The 16,741-nt window shown below is 41.5% G+C and overlaps 1 protein-coding gene across 3 annotated transcripts in view; it reads right to left on the bottom strand.

Moving 5' to 3' along the window:
• The window catches only part of Kcnh1 (potassium voltage-gated channel subfamily H member 1), a 353,502-nt gene that overhangs the window by 10,914 nt on the left and 325,847 nt on the right, over positions 1–16,741 (bottom strand). The window lies entirely within an intron of this gene.

The following is a 16,741-nucleotide window of genomic DNA, read 5'->3' as shown; positions in this document are numbered from 1 at the left end:
GTAGCTAGGACCCCCTCTTAAGCTGAGTTTGGACTGCTCCAGGGGTCAGAAACCCCTGCATATTCCCATCTCTGGGACCCTACAGACATTTCCATTGGATTAGCTTAAGGGGTAGCTTCCTCACAAACCTGGGCCCAGCAAAGTGACCATGACCTCACTCCCCTGGGTGCCCTACACTTTAGGAAATGGATGTTGCAGCTTAGAGGGGACCAGAGTGTGCTGATCTTGAGAAGCAGGAGGTAAAAAAAAAAGCTTGCCTCTATGACCAAAGGTGTGGCCAGCCATACTTCCCATGACTAAAGGGAATGCTGTTTCCCTGCCCTCAGGTGCACAGCTAGGAGAGATCAAGTACAACTCTGCTTGGCTCCAGCCCCACTTCCATGTAGGAAGTACCACTGAAGCAGCAGAGGAGCACCACAGTTCCTGTGCCACCACCTATGTGGTTCCCAGCACTGCCCCCAAACCTTATCCGAGCTGGTGGGTAAGTGCCACAAAAGGTGTTCCTACCTCTCCCCAGGCAGCATCTGGCTCCAAACCACTGACAAGGACTTCAGGCCCTCACCACTGCTGGGACAGCCTGTACCTGAAGCCCTTGCTATCACCAACAGCAGTGCCCAAATATGTCCCATTGCTTCATAGGAGCAGCCACTTGAACTGCTAGTGGTCCCCAAAGACAGTAGGTCTCTTACTCTACCATAGTGCATACTGTGTCCCACGTCATTAATCACAATCAAAGCAGCTATCAGGAGACTGCTATGGTGCCCAACTGGACATAACAGCACCGTTGCCAAAAAAAAATTGACACCTATTGGAAGATATCACTACCACTTTGCAGGCAGTTGTCTATCAGATGCACAAATCTCAACATAGGAGCACAAGTAAAATGGCTCTACAAGAATACATTAGCAACTGGCCCCCCAAAATACAGTGTGGAAGAAAAGGATAGGAGTAAGAAATTCCACACACACAAAAAGCTCAGGAGAAAGAATAACGGTGTAGAAAATATGGACATCCATGTACAGGAGGCTTTTAGAACCCCACATAGACATGACAAGATCTTCACGATGGCATATTTCTAATCCAACTGTCTTAAGAAAGTTCATAAAATCTGCAAGAGAAGAACCACGTCCTGAAACAATAACTGCCAACCAAGAATATCATCCAGAAAATATTAAGGAAATTCATGACTACCAAACCAGGCTTAGAAAGTATGCTCAAGGATTCCTACATCCAGAAGAAACATAACTACCACCATGAATGGTACATAAGAAAAACCCTTAATTGTCAATAATTACCTGGAATGTAAATTGACTAAATTTAATTCAAAGATTGCTTGGATGACCAAGTAAGACCCAGCGATCTGTCACCTGCAAGAAACTCATTTCATCAGTAAAGACACAGAAAGGAAAAAACATTCCAATAAAATGGAAGCCAAAGTGAGCAGGAGGAGCTCGCAACTCGCAGACAAGATGACAGTGATTATAAAACAAGGGAGAGAGGTTCACTACAATAAAAATGGGGGACGTCCAACACCACTTTGAGTAATGGATAGATCCTCCAGATAAGAAATCAACATAATTATACTACAGGTCAAAAATATTTACAGAGAATTCCATCTAATAGATGCAACATCCAAATTATTTTCAATGCATGGAATTGTCTTTAGAATATGTTAGGCCACAAGGAAAAAACATGGCGGCGGGAAGGAAGTGCTCTGTGCCCACAGATCTCACCATCTCAGTGTTGGAGGACCCCTATCCAGCTGCTCTTCGCAGAAATCACCAGCATTACAACCCCACGTGGGGCTGTGGGACTCAGCATTCGAGTAGGAACCAAAGCCTGGAAGTTCTAGCCCACACAAGACTCTGTGATCGCCAAGACTTAGCTCCCACACAAGTCACTCAGCTGCTGCCTCCCCATGGCACAAAGGCAATTGTCCGGCTCTGCCAGGGGAGAGGGAGATAGTACCAGGCGCTCATGTCATACGAGCAGCCCCAAAAAGAGACCCGTGAGGTGCAGTCTTTCTGCAGGAACTGGCGGATGCCACGCCCTGCACCAGGACCAGTCTTCCCACCCTGGTTACCTCCACCATCCAGAGAACAGACACACTAGACGACGCCACCTACTGGATGAGAAGAGAAGCAGAAAAGATATGGATCTCTAAAGCTAGCCACAACCCTGGCTTCTTCCTTCAAGTTTATGTGTTGGTTGGTTTTTTTCCTTTTCTACTCTTCCATCCGCTGGCCCTCACATCCAACATATGTGAAACCAAGAACTTTGAAGACCGAGTCATCGGAATAATGAAAGAGGTGTTGTATATGCCCTTTTTATTCTTTCATTTTTCCCTCGAAATTTTACTGTTTTAATATCTGTTTTATGTACTCTACTGTCATCCCATGTACTTCCCTACCCTACATTACTTCCTGTCAATTCTCTTGCTACTAATCCTCTTCACTAGAGTTCTCCATACTTCTTAAGATACGGTAACTCTCTATCCTCACATCCTACCTCCTCCGCATATAGTTTATTGTCCACTGTAAATGTCTTAATAACAACAAGTTGTTCACAGGTGGTATATTGTTGATATTGGAATCTGTTAACATTGTTTTTTACCTTGTAGGGTTCCAAGACCTCTCCTGTGTGGGGAAGGACAATGTAGACACACACAAGAAACATGAAAAGACAAGGGAAGAAAGTGCCCCAAACAAATGAAGACACCACAGCAGAAGAAATTACGGAGGAGTTTAGAATGTTTAAATGTTCTATGAACTCAAGGAAGATATAAGAGAGCAAATACAAGAAGTGAAAGATCACTGCGAGATAGAGGTGCTAAAAAAAAAACTAAACAGAACTCCTTGAAATGGTAAACCAAATTAAAAGCATCACCAACAGAGTAGCCCACTTGGAAGATAGGACATCAGACAATGAAGATAAAATGTATAATCTTGAAAAGAAAATCATTATCACTGTGTGGTATATAAAGAAACCATGAGCAGAACATTCAAGAAATATGGGATAGCATAAAAAGACCAAATTTAAGAGTTGTTGGCATAGAGGTACAAACCAAAGGAATGAACAATCTGTTCAATGAAATAATATCAAAAAATTTTCCAAACTACAGGACACCAAATGTACAAAATCACAACAGATCCACACCAAGGCACATTATGATGAAAATGCCCAACATACAGAATAAGGAAAGAATTTTAAAAGCCACAAGAGAAAGGAATCAGATTACATACAATGGAAAACCAATTAGCATAATGGCAGATTTTAACGGACTCTGAAAGACAATGGGTGTCAACCAAGAATCTCATATCCATCAAAATTAAGCTTTAGATTTGAAGATGAAATAAGAACCTTCCATAATAAACAAAAGTTAAGAGTTTATAGCTAGAAAACCAACACTACAAAACATGTTTGGAAAAATATTCCATGAAGAGGAAACAAAAAACACAGAAAATCAGCAGGAGAAGGTAGCATACTAAAGGAAAAACTAATCAAAGAAAAGTCAAGTTAAATAACAAACAAATACAGCTTGGAATACAAACCATGTCTCAATAGTAACCCCGAATGTTAATGGCTTAAACTCACCAATCAAAAGACATAGGCTAGCATATAGGATTTTAAAAAAAGACCCAACAATATGCTGCCTCAACTGATAGGTAAAGACATACACAGACTGGAGGTAAAAGGTTGGGAAAAATCATATCATTCACATGGACTGTGATGGTTACACAGCCGAGTTCTACAAGACCTTTAAAGAAGAACTAATACAAATACTCTTTAAATTTATTTCAAGACATAGAAAAAGAGGCAGTACTTCCAAACTTATTCTATGAGGCCAATATCACCCTGATTCCAAAACCAGGCAAAGACCACATCAAAGAAAGAAAACTTTAGTATCTCTAATAGATGCAAAACTTCTGGCAAATTGAATACAAAAACATGGTGCACCATGATCAAATGGGATTCATTCCAGGGATGCAAGGTTGGTTCAACATAAGGAAATCAGTAAACGTAATTCATCACATCAATAGACTCAAGAATCATGTGATCATCTCAATAGACACAGTAAAAGCATTTGACAAAATACAGCACCCCTTCATGTTCAAAACATTAGAAAAACTAGGGATAACAGGAACATATCGTAAAGGCTATCTACATTAAGCCCCAGCCCAAAATCGTTCTAAATGGAGAAAAGTTGAAGGCATTCCCTCTAAAAACTGGAATGAGACACACGGGATGCCTTCTTTCCCCCAAAGAAAGAAAACTTCTATTTAACATAATCCTTGAAACACTGGGCAGAGCAATTAGACAAAAGAAATTAAAGGGATACGTACAGGAAAAGAACTTAAATTAGAATTATTTGTTAATGATATGATTCTATACCTACAAGACCCAAAAAGCTCCACCAGAAAACTTCTAGAACTAGTAAATGAATTCAGCGAAGTAGCAGGTTATAAAATCAATACCCATAAATCAAAGGCATTTCTGTATATCAGTGACAAATCCTGAGAGGGAAATGAGGAAAACAATCCCATTTACAATAGCCTAAAAAATACTTGGGAATCAACTTAATGAAATAGGTGAAAGAGCTATACAGAAAACTACAGAACGCTAAAGAAAGAAATCAAAGACCTTAGAAGATGGAAAGATCTACCTTGTTCTTAGAGTGGTCATTTTGATAATATTAATTCTGCCTTACTACCAAAAGCATATTATACAGATTTAATGCAATTCTGATCAAAATCCCAATGGCATTCCTCATAGAAATAGAAAAAGCAGTCATAAAATTCATCTGGAAAAATGAGTGAAGCAGGGGGCATCACTATACCAGAACTTAAACCAAACTACAGAGCAACAGTAACAGCATGGTATTGGAACCAAAACAGACTGGTAGAACAGTGGTACAGAATAGAGGACATAGAGACTAACCCAAAAAATTACAATTGTCTTATATAAGACAAAGTTGCCCAAAACTTGCATTGGAGAAAAGAGAGCCTCTTCAACAAATGGTGTTGAGAAAACTGGAAATCCATATGCAACAAAATGAAATTAAACCCCTATCTCTCACCATGCACAAAACTCAAAGTGGATCAAGGTCCTAGGAATTAAACCAGAGACTGAGAGAAGAAAAAGTAGGCCCTTCATCATGTGGGATTAGACCCCAACTTCCTTAATAAGACTCCTATAGCGCAAGAATTAAAACCAAGAATCGATAAATGGAATGGACTCAAACTAAAAAGTTTCTTCTCAGCAAAAGAAACAATATGTGAGGTGAATAGAGAACCTACATCTTGGGAGCAAGTCTTTACCCCTCACGCATCAGAGCATTAATCTCTAGGGAGTATAAAGAACTCAAAAAGCTAAACAAAAAATAATAACCCAATCAATAAATAGGACATGAACAGACACTTCTGAGAAGAGGATATTCAGTCAATCAACAAATATGAAAAAATGTTCATCATCTCTAGCAATTAAAGAAATGCAAATCAAAACTACTCTAAGATACCATCTCACTCCAGTCAGAATGGCAGCTATTATGAAGACATTACAACAATAAGTGTTGGTGAAGATGTGGGGAAAAAGGCACACATTGCTGGTGGGACTGCAAGTTGGTGCAGCCAATTTGGAAAGCAGTATGGAGATCCTTGGAACCCCCATTTGACCCAGCAATCCCACTCCTCGGTCTATATCCAAAGGACTTAAAAACGGTATACTACAGAAACACAGCCATATCAATGTTTATAGCAGCATAATTCACAATAGCTAAACTGTGGAACCAACCTAAATGCCCTTCAGTAGATGGATGGATTAAAAAAATGTGGCATATATATACAATGGAATCTTACTCAGCAACAAAAGAATAAAATCATGGCATTTGCAGGTAAATGGATGTAATTGGAGAAGATAATGCTAAGTGAAATTAGCCAATCCCCCAAAAAACAAATGATGAATGTTTTCTCTGATATGACTGGCTCATAGTGGGATACGGAGAGGGAGCATGGGAGGAATAGACAAACTCTAGATAGAGCAGAGGAGTGGGAGGGGGCAGGGGGTTAGCAACGATGGACATCATTATCCACAATACATGTATGATGACATGAATTGGTGTGAACATACTTTATACACAGAGATATGAAAAATTGTGTTCTATATATGTTATAAGAATTGTGATGCATTCTGCTGTCATGTGTTTAAAAAAATAAAAACAAAATTATAAATTAGGTCAAAGGAATATTAACAATTATGTTCCTACATTTCTTGAAATCTTACCATTCAGAAATACCCATCTATTTACCTTATGTTGTTGTGGTTTAGTTTTTACAGTATATGAATGTTTACATTTTTATGTATTTTAAAATTTACATATAATGTGTCATTTAACTACATTGTTTTTGAAATCAGACTTTTCATTCCTTGTATATTGATATTTTATATGAATTTTCATATCAGCATTATTTATAATATATTCTTCATTAAATTATTTGAAAATGTATTAGGCCACAAAACAAGTTTTAAATTTGAAAAATTGAAATCATACCCTGTCTTTTCTGATCCCTACAGAAATAAAATAGAAGTGAACAAAAAGTAATACACAACTACATAGGTTAAACAACATGCTTTTGAACAAACAGTAGGTCATCAAAGAAATTGAAATTTCTCAAATGAGAATGGAAACAACTTTCAAAAATAGGCACTCATTAAACTTAGTCCTAAGTTAAAAAAAAAAATCAAACCCCAAAAGTAGTAGAAGGAAATAATAAATCAGCAAATCTTTAAAGAAAGGAAACAGGAATAAAAATGATACAAATTATCAATGAATTGGTTTTTTGGGGGGAAAAAATTGCCAAACCAACTTTCAGCTACAGTAACCAAGAAAGCTATTTCAAATTTGTTCTATGAGGCGAGCCTTACCCTATTACCAAAACTAGACAAGGGTATAACAATGGACCAGTATTCCTAACGAATATAAATGCAAATTAAATTCAACAGCACATCTAAAAGAGCATTCATAACAATCAACTTGGTTTTATCCCAGGGCCTCAAGGATGTTTCAACATCTGTGAATCAAATATATTTTCACTGTGGATGTGATACATCATATGATCATCTCAATAGTTGCAGAAAAAGCATTTGATAAAATTCAGCATTGCTTCATGATAAAAAGCCCTGACCAAATTATAAGAATTGTACAGTAACACAGTAAAGACTATTTATGGCAAACCCATAGATAACATTTATTGAACAAGAAAAAGTTGAAAACATTTAGTATTAGAAGTTTTAGCCAAAGCAATTAGGGAAGATAAAGAAACAGCATACAAATAAGAAGGGAAGAAGTAAAATTATCCCTGGGTGCTGGTACCATTCTATATGCAAAAAAATCAAGACTCCACCAAGAGACTTAGAATTGATAAATCAACATACAAAAATCAGTAGCTTTTCTATATGCTAATAATGAATTTGCTGAAAAAGACATTGTGAAAGCACTCCCATTCATAATACCAAAAATACCTAGGAATAAGCTTAACCAAGGAAGTGAAAAATCTACAATGCAAATTACAACATGCTTATGAAAGAACTAAAGAAGACACAAAAAAGAAACACTTTTGTTGATGGACTGGAGGAATTGCTAAATTGCCCATGCTACCCAAGTGATCTAGAAAATACACTCCCAAATTTCACATGGCAGCACAAGACACTGAATAGCCAAAGTAATCTTGAGGAAAAGGTACATAGCTGGAGATATCACAATACCTTATTTCAAAACATGCTCCAGAGCCACACGAACCAAAACAGTGTAGAAATGCAGTTAAAACATACATAAACAATGGAATAGAGATCTCAGAAATAGACCCACACTTCTATAGAAATTGATTCTTGACAAACACAGACCCTTCAATAAAAAAGAAAACTGGATATCTGCATGTAGAAGACTGAATCTTGACCCCCTCTCATCTACAAAAATAAGTAGACCCAAAAATACTAGAAGAAAACATAGGTGAAACACCTAATACATCAATACAGGCAAGGATTTTCTGTATAGATCTCCAGAGGTATAGGGAACGAAAGCAAAAATTGACAAATGGAATTATATCAGTTAAAGTATTCTGCATGGCATACTCAACAAAATGAAGAGATAACCTGCAGGACATATTTTCCAGCTATTCATCTGACAGAGGGTATTAACCAAAATATATGTAACTCAGACTACAAAATAAGAAATTCAACTTAAAAGTGGGGCAAATTATCAACAAATATATGAAAAAATAGTATTAGCCATCAGGGAAATGCTAATAAAATCTATAATGTCATGCTATCTAAACCCAGTTAGAATGGCCATTATCAAAAAATGAAGCTGTTGAGGAAGCGGAGAAAAAGGAGATCTTATATACTGTTGGTAGGAATGTCAATTAGTACAGTCATTATGGAAAACAGAGATCCTCAAAAATTAAAAATACATCTGCCATATAACCAAGCTATCCCACTTTGGGGTATATGTCATTAACCTAGGTGCCCATCAATAGATTGATAAAGAAAATGTGGTAGATATATATATGTTATACAAACTGTATAATGGATGGAACTGAAGGACTATATTATGTGAAATAAGCCAGACACAGACCACATTGACCTGAAAGTAGAAGTGATTGCTGTAGATTGGGGAGGGGTGGAAAAAGATGGATTTGATCAGCACATACTGAATGCATTTATAGAAATATTATATTCAACCCCATTAATGTGTATAATATGATTTTTTTTTAAAGTTTTGTGTGGAATTGTCAAGACAATCTTTTTGAGACACCCCTCTCTGCTTCCACATTTACATACCAATGCTGCTTTTCCTGGTGGTTCTGGTTCTAAATGTAAACATTCCAGCACTCAGCATGAGACCTCAGTGTCTCCTAGACCCCTCAGTGGGAAGCAAATCACCAATCAGGCCATGAGGACTCCTGACTTGAGTGGGTGGGTAGGAGAAAGGCCAGGTAGATCGCTGTGACTTTAGGGACAAATATGGAGGAGGTGGCTCAGGGAAGCAGAGGAGCAGACAGATGAAGTCCTCCCTGACTCACTTTTAGGCATACTGCCAGTTTACGGTACTATGAGAATGTAATCTGAACCTCAGCCTGCAACTTCACCTGTGTCAGATTCCCAAGGAGCATTTGCAGCGTAGTAAGCACCCCAGGAACCATGGACTTAGGGTCCATGTTGTCTCCCACCCTAGGACCCAGATGGGACTGCGTGCAAACCCTGCAGCTTCCCTTAACCCTTCCAGAGGCAGTTTTTGCATCCTGCCTGTCTAGGCTTCTACTTCCCAGGGATCCCACTTTATTAGAGAAGATGAAATCCTGGGGAGATCAGTCTTAAGTGGCGCATCTTACAAATTGGAGAGCTTTTCACCTCTTCCTGCTTCCATCAAAAGCTCCCGGAAACTTTTGCTCTGACTGGGTTCCTCTGCAGCAGTGCATTATAGAAAGAAGATTGCAGTCGCTATCTTCCCCTCTCCCAGCAGCAGTTGTAAACTGGGAGGCTGGCGAATCATTCAGAGAACTTTTTCTAAATACACACCAATCCACCACCTCTACTTCGAGAAACAGCCTCCTAGTCTAGAAGTAGAGATTGTGCCAGTTAAGACTTATACTGGGAAATAGGGCCACATAGGTCATGTTTCACACTGTTTAGAGGGTACACACGGGCAGATGTGCACGCGTGCTGTTGCCCTTTCTCAATGCCAGAATACAAGCAGCGCACACAGGGCCCCCTACCCTAACTATCCTCAGCCTTCTCTTTTTCTCTGCTCCTCCAGGCCACCAGGTATCCCTAGCCTGTCTCCCCAGTCACTACTCCTGTCCTCAGTAGAGGCCTGAGGCACTGGATCTGAAGACAAAAATAGCTCTGCTAGGGCCTCAGGTTATTTATATCTCTACTGGCCTGAGCCCTATGCCTGCAGCATGTGAGCAGTGGGGAACAGAGCCACATCCTGTCGCCCTGGTGGGGAGGAGCTCTTAGCCTGGGGTCTGCAGTGGAAGCCTTCCTGGAATTCTAGGGATGGAAAGAGGCTGGGGACATATAGTCTACCCTCCGGTGGCAAAGGGCCCTGTGAATCATCCCCTGGCCTAAGCCCCTTCAAGAGGCCTTGGTGCCATGACAGACTTCACAGCTCTGTGCTCCCGTTTTTGACCTAAGCTAACTTCCTCACTGGAGTTTCAAGCCTCAGGTCCTTTCTCATGGAGGGATGACACACTGCTAAACCTTACTGCACAAGGAAGTAGCTCTGATCAACCATTCAAAAAATCTTTATGCAGTGCCTACTGAATACAGAGGGAGTATGAGATGGTAGATCCGCATTGAAAGAATGCAAAAGGAGTCTTGCCCTTAGAAGTGCATCTCCCCCCTCACACACATTGCCAATCAGTACCACATCTACCTTCCAGGCTCTGCTAGGAGACCCTGATGCTGTGAGTTGGCCAATCAGTTTCCCAGACTTCTTTGCCAGGGGAGCTTTTGGTTAGGATTTGCCAGTGACAGCCCTGGCAGTGACTGAAAAGTGGAGGATGAAAGGAGCCTACTTTGGGCTCCTGTTGCCGTGGCTCCAGGACAATTGATCAGCTTCAGCCTCATCCTCCAGCAGCTACTTTGGGATCTTCCAGCACAAGCTTTGCAGGACTCAGCTGTGTGCCTTGGTGATCAGAGCACAATTCAACTGCTGTCCTCCTTCCTGGAGCACCCACAAACTAAGCCCCCTTCCAGATATCTGGGCACCTGCTTCTCAGAGGTCCTAGCATCAGATGTATAGCGGTCCTCCCCAGAGGGCATAGAGCATATCCTCCAAAGACCCAGGCCCCTCCCCTAACCTCTGAGGTTGGTAACACTGCCCTTTTGTGCACCCAGCCCTGGACAGGGAGCTGCTGCTTTCAATTCATTAACCTCTGTGTGTCCTTAGCATCTCCTTTTCACTCTTTTAGACTTCTAGCACCAACTCTTGATTTAAAACCTCTTAGAAAACATTGTAGTTTCTGTTTCTGCTTTCTTAACTAGTTGGGTGGGGAAGGGGTTCAAGTTCAAGCACAGCAGGAGGAAGGGGATGCTCCCACTGAAACCCAGGAGGAGCCAATATTTACCTTTTTCTCCTAAAGCAGCCAATAGTGCCAGAAGAAAAGGAACTTGAACTTCCACCTGGTGCCCTACAGTCCTTGTTTTATTGGTGGTACTGGCTAAAGTCACTCCTGCTTCTGTCACTAGTCAAGGTCTTGAATGTCTATGGTTCTCTTGGTTACAAGGACTGGCAGGTCCCCTTCCTTCCATTCCTCTGTCTGGTCTCCTCAGAGGCCTGTGCAGAAGGTGGCAAATTTTCACCCTGGTCTTAGATACCTGTCTTTTGATGACTCAACTGCTGCCCAACTGTGGTTTGGGTGAAATCCTATAATGTGTAGCTATTTACCGAGCATTTTGCCTGTTTTACCTTATCAACCCTCAACCATAAACCTACATAATAGAAAGTATTATTTCTCTTCTTTCAAAGGTGAGGAATCTCAGGTTCAGAGAGGTTAAGTCCATTGCTGATGGTTTGTTCAGTCAATGAATGGACAGAGCTGTAACCAGAGACCAAGGTAACCGATCCAATCTCCAGGCCTGGTATCCTGTCGATTTTACTGTGAAGGGGAAGAGAAGGGATTTGTTTTTCTGTACCTGAGGACACTACCAGGACCCTGGTACAAGTAGAACACCAGATGCCTAAAGAGGACTTTCCTGATGGAATGAATGGACACAAGAAACATGGTCAGGACACCTGCTTAGGCCAGGCTTTGAGCTTGTGCTGGGATATGCGCTGCACTCCCTTGAGGATTTGTGAGTTGATCAAGTGTGACCAACATTGATGACCCAGACCCAGTGCTGCCTTCCACATGAGGAATGGCTTCAGGTCTAGGGGCTGAGAATTCAACTCTGCCCTCAGGAGTCTTCAGCTGCCTCTCTTCCAGGCTTATAAGGATTTCTGGCCTCATAAGACAGGGGATATGCTAATTTCACCCCCAGATGATGTACTCAATAGCTCTGCAGGCTGACTGAGGACTGCATACCATGCTTCTGTGCAGGAGTGTGCCCTCTTTCTAGCCCATGATAAGGGCTCAGGGACCAGCCCCTTTTCAAACTTGCCTGGCCATGCAGCCTTCCAATGGCAATTTTTCCAAAAACGTACTCTGTCCCCATCAGTCACATACCAGGCAAGCCAATAAAATAATCCACATCAGCACATCTCTGGAAATGGCACTGTAACTTCACAAAGCAACTGTTACAAAATTAGGGGACATAGGGTGCACATCAAGGGCTTATATCACTTCCCTCTCCTTACTCTTTTTTTCCCCCATGTGATACCATTGTAGACACAAGGTACATGGATACAGCCTAGGGATTGCATTTCTCTCCTTCTCTGATATACACAAATGGCAGAAGTTAGACCTGAATCCAATACAGAATATGAAGGCTGGGGTATTCATTCTAGGAGTAACCTTTAGCATTTGAGTTGACCCAGAAGTTGACATCAGTTAAGGCGCTGGACAATATAGCTTTCCTGCCCCACAAGATAGGCTATTCAGTCCACAGAGTTGAAGTAGATATGCCAGCCATATATTTGGTTTTCTTGTGGAAGAGGAGACGGAGGAAGAATACCCTGCCAACCAGCCCCACCAGGGTGTATCATGCACACACAGGACTGCGGCCTCCCACAGCTTACCCCATGTGAAATCCCCAGTAAGCTAGGGGTCTGCAGGAAGTGGGAGAAGGGAGTTCCAGCTCCAGTGGAACAGGGCATCTAAGAGGGACAAGACCCTAAGAGAAAGATATTTAGGACAAGATTTAATGAGATGGAGAGAAGATAGACAGTAAAGAATCCCTTGCAGAAGGACCTCACATGAAGGTGAAATGAAATAAAACATAGCTAGAGAACGGGCAGAGAAGCCCACAGAGACATCATAATGGCAGAGAAACAAGCCCTTGTGTCCCCAAATCAGAGGGGAGAAGGGCTGCACCACAGAGGGGGCCCAGAATTATCTGATGATGATGGTGGCCTCTGGGTCCTGGGCTCTGTACTCCAGATGATGGAAACAAGAGGCTACAACAGTGAGCAAGGCTGAGCCCCACTTACATGAATCCCAAGCCTATGGGCTGCAGCACCTGCCTGCTACCACACTGCATCCTCCTGTGGAGGCCAGGGGCACCTGCTGCTTCCTCCTTGGTTCTTACTGGGAGTAGCAAACAGTGCTCTCAACCTTTGGTTGAAAATGGACGTGCTTTCCTTTGGGCCACTCTCAGCCCCAACCTATTGTGAAATAGATACTTGTAGGCCAAGTTGAATTCTTTAGCTGGGTTTCCACTCATACTCTGTATTTTGGAGCGTCTCCCTCCAAAGTGCGTCTCTTTTTTGCCATCTTTGTACCCGCTGGAAGAGAACGATGTGGGCCGAGCGTGGTGGTGCATGCCTATAATCCCAGTGGCTTGGGAGGCTGAGGCAAGAGGATTGTGAATTCAAAGCCAGCCTCAGCAAAAGTGAGGCACTAAGCAACTTAGTGAGGCCCTGTTTCTAAACAAAATATAAAACAGGGCAGGGATATGGGTCAGTGGTCAAGTGCCTCTTAGTTCAATCCCTGATATCCCCCCCAACCCCCACCAAAAATAAGAGAGAACAACATGTTCCCAGGTTGGGCATTTGGATTAAATGAGGTCAATGTACATAAAGCACATGGCACCCCCTCCCCCAATGCAGCAAATACAGTGTCTGCTGTGTTCCACTCTGGATTTAAGGTTTTGCTTTTCCAGAGAACATAGCCCTTGTGCATCACTAATTCAGTGGGAGGGACAGTCTTGCCACTTTGTCAAAGGAGCTGTGTCTATTTAGCCTTGGGCCTGGTATGTCATGATCTGTTCACACCAAGACAGAAGAGGGATACTTTCATAAAGTGAGCACAAGAATGGCCAAGAGAGAGCCCTAGACTGTGGAGGAAGAGCTTCATAGAACCATCTTTGGTGCAGGAGAAGAACCTTCAGCCTTGGGTGGTAGTATGGAAGAGGTGACGGATTATCACAGGAGAATGCTGGGAATCAGGATGGATGGAGAAGAGCTTCACTGTCCACCACCTGCAGGACCTGCAAGTTCCTGTGTGCCTTCCCCTGCTCCACTTCCTGATGTCCCCAGTTTTCGGTGTTATTTCAGAAACATTTCACCGAGCCAGGTGAAGTGGTGCACACCTATAATCCCAGCAACTTGGGAACCTAGGGCAGGAGAATTGTGAGTTTGAGAAGTCTCAGCAACTTAATGAGACCCTGACTCAAAATAAAAAGGAGTGGGAATACAGCTCAGTGGTCAAGTGCCCCTGGGTTCAATCCCCAGTACCAAAAAAAAAAAAAACAACCACAAAACAAAACAAAAAAAAACAACAACAACAACCTAAGGTAAGTGTAGCTGGAAACTGGGATATAACAATTATTCTATGAATGTGAACAGTAAGGCTCAAAGAAGTTTATGGTTAATAAGTGGAAGAACTGGCCAGAATTTGAAATCAAATATGAATTCACAAACCCAGGCTTAATTTGGTTTCTTCCTACCCAGTTTCTAAACTCAATCACTGTTCAATGATGAGTCCAAGAATTAAACTGACTGGGACAGCAAGAGCAGCTGGTCCCGCTCCAGTCTCAGGAAGAGTCAGCCTGCTGCTGTTCCCCTTAAAAATCAGCCAGCCAACAAGGGAGCCAATTAAAGCATGTCACAAAGTGATGAGCCACCGAGGGAACTGCTCATGAGACACATCTTTTTATACACAGTAGTTGCAACAATTAAACTTTCCCCCAAGGCTATTAGGAACTAGACCACACTAGCAGCTTATACAGGCACTGAACAGGGGATGGCACATTGTTTTCCTTGGCATGGGTAGCAGACACTTTACTGCCCAATGGCAGGACTCACAATCTCCTCCTACATTCCCCACAGCAGGTATGGGATGTTCAGAGGCAGCCTCACCCTCTCACCTGGGCCCATTGGTCCAGGACTCAGGAGGAGAACACCTGTCTAGAAACTCTTCCTCTCCTTCATTGGGCTGCAGCCAATAAACCTGCTTCCTGCCAGAGTTTCCAGGTCCACAATCTGATGCCTTTCTTCCCACTCCAACCCTGAATTCTCGTTCTTTGATTTTTCTTATTGATTTGTTGTCCTTCTTTATATATTTTTGCTTCAATTTGTTGCTGCTCACTTATGTTCAAAAAGTCTCCTACCCAACACTTGGTATGGCCTTTCTCTAAACACTTGGTATAGTCCTTTCTCTAAAGCTGAAGGACAAATATCTTTAGCTTTGTAGGCCCATACTCTTGCAACTACTTAACTCTGACTGTAGCACAAAAATAGCCAGACAATATGTAAGCAAATGGGCACGGATGTGTTCCAATAAAACTTTATTTATAAAAGCAGGTGGTGGGCCAGACTTGGCTGAGGCCATAGATTGCTAACTGTAGACTTAGTCCATAATTTGTGTCTCAATCATTATTTTCTGTGGTCTCTTGTACTAAGGTTTTTCAGTTTGATATAATCAGAATTATCTTTTTACCTTGGTTTGTGCTTTTTGTATAGCCCATATACTCTATAGAAGAGGACATTGCATCCCAGAGAGGGAGAGTGGTTTACAAGGGGACCAATTGTGGGAACACATAGCCTTGGCTTTGAATTTTGACTGTCACTTAGCTACACTTGGGCAAGATCTAACTTATTTTTTAAAAAAATACCAAGTCTTTCTTTTTCTGAGAGTTTAGCTTTTTGCTTTCTTCTTTCTTTCCTATGCATGGTTTTCCACTAACCCATCACCAATTTATTTCACAAGTCCTAAATCTCTGTTACATGCCCATCAATAATACTTTCTATGTATCTAAATACATTAGTGCCCCCCGCCCCAGAGACATCATTTTGTAAGTCCTCTGTCTCTTTATTCTAATCTGGTCTGGCTGTTTTCCAGGCCTACATCTCCCCCACCCACATTGCTGTCCTATGGTCCTGTTCAAGCACGTCGGAGACCCCCACCATTAACTATTTTTATTAACAGAATATCAGCAAAGATTTCTGCAAAAGAGCTCAGTGTGGTTAGAACTTCCTATTTCCTGATGCTGTCTTGCAAGAGGTAAGTTTAACCATGAACTTGCTGATATTATTCCTGCTTTTGTTGTAAAACCTCTGGCTCTTCTAAAAAAAAAAAAAAGACAAAAAACACTCTTGAGAACTAAAAAAAAAAATACCTTTATATATACTCCTGCAAAAATGTAAATCTCCAACCCCCACCCCCTCCATCTAGGTATTTCTACACTCATTGTCCAGAGGAGGAAAGGCATGAGCCACTCTGGATAGGCTGCAGCCAATAAACCTGCTTCCTGCTAATTCCTTGGGTGCCCAGCCTCGTCTGTCCTACATAACTGTAATTTTTTTTTTTGCCTTGTTTTGCAGTAACACATCCTCTAGTGGATCCCCAAGAAAGAATGTCATGAAAGTCATTGGAATCCATACAATCTTAAAAATGTTTTCATTTTCATCGTTGACTCATAGTTAGGCTACAGAATTCTGGGTTGTAACTAATTTTTCCATCAGAATTATGGAAGTATCCGTTCACTAACTTACATATATCAGTGATATCCACTCCTATTACTAATCCTTTGAGTTTATCTTCTTGTCTATCTTTTGGAAGTTTTTTAGGATCTTTTTTACCCT

This window comes from Marmota marmota, unplaced genomic scaffold (genome assembly GCF_001458135.2).
Source record: "Marmota marmota marmota unplaced genomic scaffold, marMar, whole genome shotgun sequence".
Lineage (NCBI taxonomy): Eukaryota > Metazoa > Chordata > Mammalia > Rodentia > Sciuridae > Marmota > Marmota marmota.
Note: the sequence above shows the minus strand (reverse complement) of the source record. Positions and strands in the feature narration are given on the sequence as shown.